We start from the raw sequence: 8,325 nt of genomic DNA, 5'->3' as shown, positions 1-8,325 counted from the left end.
GGGGGGGGGTATGTGCGCGCGCGCATTATTTTTTATTTCTTTCATTGTGTACTCGAGCAAGGCACTTCATTTCACACTGCTTCACTCAGTTGAAAATGTGTAACAATGGCAGCTGGGGTAGGGATTAACCCGGTGACGCGCTGCTGTCCTATTCAGAAGGAAGTCTTGTATTTTCAGTCGCTTAATCTCTGTGGAAACCGGGATAAATCCTTGTTTAGTGGGCCAAGATAGACTTAACATTGTAAAGACTATCCTGATTCATTTTTCCCTTGTCTTTGTTTATAACATACAGGGTACTCTCCTCCTTTAAAGTAACATATCCATAGAAAAAGAAAGGCTGAAAAATTAATTATAGTAAGAGCTATCAGTTCCTCATAGTAAAAGCTATAATGCACACTCTCTGTCAGTCTGTCTGTCTTTTTCTCTCTTCCCGTTCTATCCCACTTCGCCCCTCTCTCTCTCTCTCATTATCTCTCTCTCTCTCTCTCTCTCTCCTTATCTCTCTCTCTCTCTCTCTCTCCTTATTTCTCTCTCTCTCTCTCTCCTTATCTCTCTCTCTCTCTCTCTCTCTCTCTCTCTCTCTCTCTCTCTCTTTCTCTCTGGATGTTCAGTAGTGTTTTCTGTGTGTAGCGTTACTAAAATTTGAATCTTAATGAAATTAAGACAATTACATAAAAAAAAGTCGCCATTTGTCTGTGAAAATAGAAAGAAGCAAAATGGGTATTCGTATTAGTAAATTACTGTAACAGAAACGGAGTCATTAACTGTTAATTAGTTTAGCTATAGTTATACAATTACTAACTACACCTGTAGTAACACAGCTGAACATATAATAGTTCCCAGTCTTCGTATAACTGTAATAGAAGTGGTTTGGATGTTAGTAAAATCGTAAGGACAGTAATTTAGAAGCTAGTAGAGTTGTATCTGTTGAAATGTGGGTTTTTTGTAACTAGTGATGGTAATATAGATGTTAGCAGCTGCTGTGCTGGTGATCTCTAGTGTTGCAGTTAAGCTATTAATACACCTGCAGTTGTAATATCATGGGTGTTAGTGCAGCTGTTGTGCTGGTACTGTAGTTTCAACAGAGACGATTGTAGGGCTGGTAATAAATGTAGAAGTTTCTGGTGACAGTTTAGATGGCAGCACATCTAACTAGTATGTGATAGTTTATGTGGTAGTTTAGTATTGTGCGATTGTTTAGACTAGTGGTTCTCAAGCAGGGTTCATATAGACCCTGGGGGGACCTATATAGGAATTTTAGAGTCCTTACAAGCGAAATATTAAATTGAAGATCCACAGGAGTGGCTGTGTGGTAAGTAGCTTGCTTACAAACCACAGGGTTCCGGGTTCAGTCCCACTGCGTGGCACCTTGGGCAAGTGTCTTCTACTATAGCCTCGAGCCGATTAAAGCCTTGTGAGTAGATTTGGTAGACGGAAACTGAAAGAAGCCCATCGTATATATGTATACATGTATATATGTATGTGTGTGTATATGTTTGTGTGTCTGTGCTTGTCCCTCCCAGCATCGCTTGACAACCGATGGTGGTGTGTTTACGTCCTCGTAACTTAGCGGTTCGGCAAAAGAGACCGATAGAATAAGTACTAGGCTTCCAAAGAATAAGTCATGGGGTCGATTTGCTCGACTAAAAGGCGCTGCTCCAGCATGGCCGCAGTCAAATGACTGAAACAAGTAAAAGAGTAAAAGAGTAAAGAGTACTATTTTAGTGGTCCCAGAAAAAAAATTTGCTTTGAATGTATTTATTGTTAGAAACGGCAAGGTTTCTTTCTCTAATGTTTGACATAGTTCAAACTACACAAGTTGTGTATGAAACAAAATTGGAATTTTGAAAGTATCTATAAAACTCATTTTTTTAAAATCAAATGGCTAAGCGGGGTCCACCAGAATAAAATAGTAGTCAAAGGGGCCCATAAATAAAAAAAAAATGGCTGAGAATCGCTGGTTTAGATGGAAGTAGTGGTGCTGGTTGTAGTTTAGGTAACAGAACACCTAAAAGTGGTTTTAAATTTTGGAAAAAGGTCTTCGATTTGTATGTGAGGAGTGTTAAGTCGAGTACATCGGCTCCAGTACTTCACTTGTACTTTATTTCATCGACCTCGAAAGGATGAGAGTTGATCTCGGCGGCATTTCAACTCAGAACGTAAAGACCCAGAAGTGCCACTAAACATTTTGTCCTCCTTGACTGTACATCTAATAATTTTTTTTTTTTTAATTTTGGCACAAGGCCAGCAATTTTGGGAGAATGAGATTTGTTGATTACATCGACCCTAGTACTTGACTGGTATTTTACTCTATCGACCCGAAAGGGTGAAAGGCAAAGTCGACTTCGGTGGCATTTGGACGTAAAGAGCAATAAGAAATACCTATTTCGTTATTGCCCACAAGGGGCTAAACATAGAGGGAACAAACAAGAACAGACGAACGGATTAAGTCGATTACATCGACCCCAGTGCGTAACTGATACTTAATTTATCGACCCCGAAAGGATGAAAGGCAAAGTCGACCTCGGCGGAATTTGAACTCAGAACGTAACAGCAGACGAAATACCGCTAAGCATTTCGCCCGGCATGCTAACGATTCTGCCAGCAATAAGAAATACCGCTAAGTATTTTGTCCGGCATGCCAGCAATTCTGCCAACTTGTCTCCTTGAGAGTGCTTTAAATAGTGTGGAATAGTTTAGATCAGTCACGGACAAACTGCGGGTCGCCAGACTTTATGAATGACACACCAGCGAAAACTTAATTAGAATTCTTTTAGTAATGCGACCCGCCTGATGATGAGTCACGTCTCATGCGGCCCGCTTCTCCAAAAATATTGCTCATGTTTGGTTTTGATGGTAGTGCATCTAGTCAGTGGTAGTATTTTAAGCGGTAGAATATATAGTTTTCTTGACAGAAGTATATGTTAGTATAATGGTAGGGGTGATGGTTGTAGTGGTGTCTGTTAGAATAAGTGACAATCTAAAATAATGAATTTCTTTTTATCACATAAAAATATCTGTATCAATAATTATTGATAAATTCAGAAGAGAACAACAAAGCAGAATGTAATCATATACGTGGCTTCTACTCGGCCAAATACCCACTTCGTACCCAGCTCCTGGCGTTTTTCATTACCATACACAGGGTAATTCTGGCTATGGAAATTATTGATGTTATAAATTTTCAGAAATTTAATGGAAGTTTTCCATTTAGATGAAGGTTGCAGGTTAAATGCCTTAACACAACTCATTTGAGATAAATCATTTCAAAGAAGCTTATCTAACTAAAATGAAATGACAACACCAACAACAACACCACAACGGCAGCGATCATCAACATCACCAGCAATACCAACAATACCAATAGCGCCAACAACACCAACAGCAACAACAACAACAGTTACAACAGCGGCAGCAACAACAGCAGTAACGGCAGTTTAGTTGATTATTTGTTATAACTGTGCTGTGTATGTGTTTAGTTGAAAATATTGTTAATGAACGAACAGATATGCTAAGTCGTTTGATTGTTGTGTCATGTTACAACGAAATAAATCAACTCATTCTATCATGTTACAATGATGGAATTTAGGAAGAAAAATTAATTAAAATTGAAATTCCATATAACTGATAGTGTTGTTGGGGAAAGAGAAAGACCAGAGCGGAAAATGTTGTATTTACACAGAGAGAGGGGAGGGTTGTGCATATGTGTGTGTGTGTTTATGTGTGTGTGTCTGTGTTTATGTGTGTGTGTGTGTGTGTGTTTATGTGTGTTAGTGTGTTGGTGTGGTGAGGATGTTAAATTGTTGTGGATTTTCGCCTCCAAAGATACATTCCCCATGCGATGAAAGCTAATTTGAATCATAAAACTTCTGAAAGATAACAATTAAGTAGAAAGATCGAATCACTTACGGGAATATTTGTCGTGGCTATCTTGAAACCGTGTCCTTGGTTGCCATGTCATATTAAGACAATTATAGAGAGAACGAAGTAAAGAAGAAACTCCATTCCAAAATGTGAGCGTAGCTGGTGAAGATAATTTATCAAAAGAAAATAAAAACAGAGTAAACTGGTGGTCGTCTGTGTCAGTCAAAATCAATTAACAAAATGGAGAATGTGCGCGTGGTGTACAGAGAGGGAAGTGTTTCGGTTAACAAATAGCTTTAGCTCTCAAACAAATCCCAGTCATTTCAGTAAAGAAACACGTATATTGTTAGATTTGTACCAAGTAACAAGGAGATAAACCTTTGGTCGTTCGAAGAATCGTATTTAGTGAGACTCTGAGTCACACAGAAGCGCACTATCAATTAATAAGCTCTACATGAATTGAGCGCTATTTCTACAGCTATTATATTCAAATATATGTTTGGGATATGATATGATCTGTTAAATATTAGGCATCTTTAAGTTTCATTCCTTCAAAAATTTGGTAGTCTTCAGACGATAAAACAATTGCTTTCTAACAAAAGAAAAAAAAAGAGAAAAACTAATATATGCTGAGTTAAGAAGATTATATATTATACATAATCATTAGTAATTAGTTATTTTACTCAGCTATTTAGAATATAGGGTGTCAGAAAAATATGAATAAAAGATATGTGTGAATAATAAAAAATACATAAATATAATATAAGCAAAAGCGTGGCTGAGTGGTAAGAAGTTTGCCTCCACCCACAGGGTTCCAGGTTCAGTCCCACTACGTGGCACCTTGCGTAAGTGTCTTCTGCCAAAGCCTTGTGAATAGGACTTGGTAAATGGAAATTAAAAGAACGTGTGAGTGTGCTGTGTATTTTTGTACCTGTTTGTCCCCCACTATTGTTTCAAAATCGGTCTTGGTTCACTTGCGTCCCTCTACTTGAGCGGTTCGGCTAAAGAGGCTGGTAGAATATAAGTGATGAGATCGATTTCTTCGACTAATCCCTTCAAAGTGGTGCCTCAGCATGACTGAAACAAAAAAAACGGTAAAAGATAGAATGTAAAATATAATGTGAATAGATGGATACAATTAAAATAATATAGGAATTTGTGTGGAAATACTCTATATAACCTTTGTAATATAGTTTGAGAATACAAGAACTTCCTCCAAATCCACCTGCACATTAGTCATTAGTATCTTTCGGCTTTCATCTGTTTAAACTAATAAAATAAATAAATCGCCCTTTTAAAGCTTGGCTAGGCTCATGGGCCCGGTTTCCCGGTTTCAATGGCGTATGTGTTCCCCTGCTGGGCGGGACGGCAGTCCATCTCAGCGTTACTCATTTTTGCAGGCTGAGTGGACTGGAGCAGCGTGAAATTAAGTGTTTTGCTCAAGAACACAACGCGTCGCCCGGTCCCGGAATCGAAACATAATCTTACGATCATGATGCTGACACCCTAACCACTAAGCCACGCGCCTCCACTGTTTAAATCTTATCTTAATCATTGCTTTAGGAAACAAGGTGCAACTAGATGATGCTTGCCGTAACTTCATTGTTGCTTTAGTGTATCAGCAAGGATACTCAAGACTTGTTTATGCCGCTAGACATATTCTGCAAAGGATGACTTTCAAGCTGCCTGAACGTGCTTCAGCAATGCATAACTACCACGCCGATGCCAATCAGCAATGTCACACCAGCGCCACAATTTAATATTGGTTTCAAATTTTAGCACAAGGCCAGTAACTTCGGTGGAGTGAGGGTTAAGTCGATCCCAGTGTTCAATTTGTACTTATTTTATCGACCTCGAAAGTGATGAAAGACAAAGTCAACCTCGGCGGAACTTTAACTCAGAACGTGAAGACGAACGAAATGCGGTATTTTTCTCGCCGTGCTAACGATTCTACCAGCTCACTGCCCTAGCCACAGTCTAATGTTAACTGAAGATGGACGTACATTATAAACCACTTTTAGAAAGAGTATCGACCTGGCTGCTTTCATTTTATACATGTTTCACAATAACTTTTGTTGCTCTCCTTCAAAACTGCCAATTTATATTACCTTCTGAATCCTCAATCTCATTTTAAAAATCAAAATACCTGCATTTGCTATTTTTTTTTTTTTTTTTAGCAAAATACCTACGTTTGCTGTTTTAATGGAAAATTCATCTGTTCCATATCCATCCCGATCCAACTCTGGTGGGGTTTTTTTCCATTCATTACCATTTTATTTTTATTTCTCCACTGATCTCTTCCACATCATCAGCTTTTCTTACGCTCCATTTCCTTCCTCTTAACACCACTGGTTAGGTCGGATAAACAATGGAGTCCACTGACTCCCGTAGCAGAATATAGAAGCAGGGTTTTGTTATTTTAGACTCCTCTGCTAGCGATATTTAAAGTAACTGAAATTTTGATGTGGCGCTTTTTCTGTACAGCCTAGCTCCTGTAAAGCACGATGGGAAACCAAGCCACTCTCAAAGAAATTTGCTCGTACACTTTTCCATTTTCTCCTCTCCTGTTAACGGTATTTTATCCATTCGTTGCCATAATAATCTCGACAAAAGGTTAGATTGGTAAGATATACCTTAAACTTCCCTGCCAAACCATAATTATCACTGCTAGTTGATCTCTGTCTCAACTTGATTGAAATCTTCTCGGTGAACAGGAAGAATCTTTAGCACGCCAGACAATGCTCAGCAGCATTACGTCAGCTTTACGTTCTGAGCTCAAATCGTGCCAACGTTGACTCTGCCATTCATCCTTTCGGAGTCGATAAAGTAAGTACCAGTTAAACACTCGGGTTGTTTCTGGTTGTGTGCCTATAGTACAAAGAGTCTTTTAAGGACACTGTGTGAATACGGCCTAGGCTCTTAATTGCTTGATCCCTGGTCACTGGAATCAACACTTCTACGATTTTGAAGCAGAATTCCTTAACTAACACTGCAATATTGACAGACTACTGTATTTTATTTTTTGGGAGGGGGTCTTATTTTTTCTTTTTTCTTTTTTTTTTTTTTTGTATGGTGGGGCTGGGGGCTTTAGAATGCAATCAACATTGGCAGAATAGCCCATCCATCAAGGCTGAGAAAGATTAAGAAATCACATGGCAATAGCAGTAACAGGTGTCTCTGATATCTTTCCTACTGAATACCGACATCTTAGCCCTCGCGGAGAGGAGTAGAGAAATGGTACAGTCTAATGTAGGAAGGAAGGAAGAAAGAAAGAAAGAAAGAAAGAAAGAAAGAAAGAAAGAAAGAAAGAAAGAAAGAAAGAAATGAAGGTGTACAGACAGAGAGAATAGCCATAGACAGGCAACAAGATTAGGCAACGAGAAACAAATGAAAAAATGAACTGTCGGTTGCAATAATGCAGAATATTATGGTGATAATATGCATACAGTATTTGGTGATGATAATGTCGAACTATCTGGTGATGCTGTGGCTTAAGTTGAATACATTACAATAATTCAGATATGATAATGAGAGCCGTAGTGATATATACAAGATATAGATTCAATTATCAGTTGGAGTTGTTTCCACTTCACTTCTAGACGTGCTGGTGTGATAAGAAGTTTGCTTCCCAACCACATGGTTCCGGGTTCAGTCACTCTGCGTGGTACCTTGGGCAAGTGTCTAATATAGTCTCGGACCGACCAAAGCCTTGTGAGTGAATTTGGTAGGTGGAACTGAGAAGTAACCTGTCGTATGTGTGTGTGTGTGTGTGTGTGTGTGCGTGTGTGTGTGTGTGTGTGTGTGCGTGTGTGTGTGTGTGTGTGTGTGTGTGTGTGTGTGTGTGTGTCTGTCTGTCTGTCTGTCTATCTGTCTATGAGTGTGTGTCTTTGTGTCTGTGTTTGGCCCTCACCACCGCTTGACAACCGGTGTGTGTGCGTTTACGTCCCCGTAACTTATCGGTTTAGCAAAAGGAGGCGGGTAGAATAAATACCAGGCTTAAAACGAAAATAAGTACTGGGATCGATTTGTTCGACTAATGATTCCTCAAGGTAATGCCCCAGCATGGACGCAGCCTAATGACTGAAACAAGTGATAGATAAAAGATAAACACTCCACAGGATACGCATGAAAATCACAAAATTCACTCGTCAGATTTTGCGAAAGAAATAAAATTCATTTGGTGGTCTCACGGTGAAGGGTATACCAATCGACTATACCAACCCCGGTTCTTGGGTGGCACTTTATTATAACGACCCCTAGAACGATAAATGACAGGGTTTATCTCGGCAGTATTTGAACGCAGAACGTTAAGGATCGTAACTAAAAAGCACAAGACATCTTATCAGACGCTCTCCCGATTGTGCAAGTCTAGAAGAAATATTAGTTTCAAATTTTGATACAAGGCCAGATTGGATCGACCCCAATGCTCAGCTGGTACTTATTCTATCGCCCCCCCCCCCC

General features: G+C 39.3%; 1 long non-coding RNA gene across 1 annotated transcript in view; it reads right to left on the bottom strand.

Moving 5' to 3' along the window:
* LOC106881658 (uncharacterized) overlaps window positions 1-8,325 on the bottom strand; it is a 200,206-nt gene that overhangs the window by 177,196 nt on the left and 14,685 nt on the right. Inside the window, exons 2-3 of the long non-coding RNA XR_001410882.2 lie at window positions 4,796-4,941; window positions 3,910-4,023 (exon numbers count right to left, since the gene is read on the bottom strand). This is a non-coding gene — a long non-coding RNA (uncharacterized LOC106881658). The remainder of the gene's footprint in view (window positions 1-3,909; window positions 4,024-4,795; window positions 4,942-8,325) is intronic.

This window comes from Octopus bimaculoides, chromosome 6, assembly GCF_001194135.2.
Source record: "Octopus bimaculoides isolate UCB-OBI-ISO-001 chromosome 6, ASM119413v2, whole genome shotgun sequence".
Classification (NCBI taxonomy): domain Eukaryota; kingdom Metazoa; phylum Mollusca; class Cephalopoda; order Octopoda; family Octopodidae; genus Octopus; species Octopus bimaculoides.
Note: the sequence above shows the minus strand (reverse complement) of the source record. Positions and strands in the feature narration are given on the sequence as shown.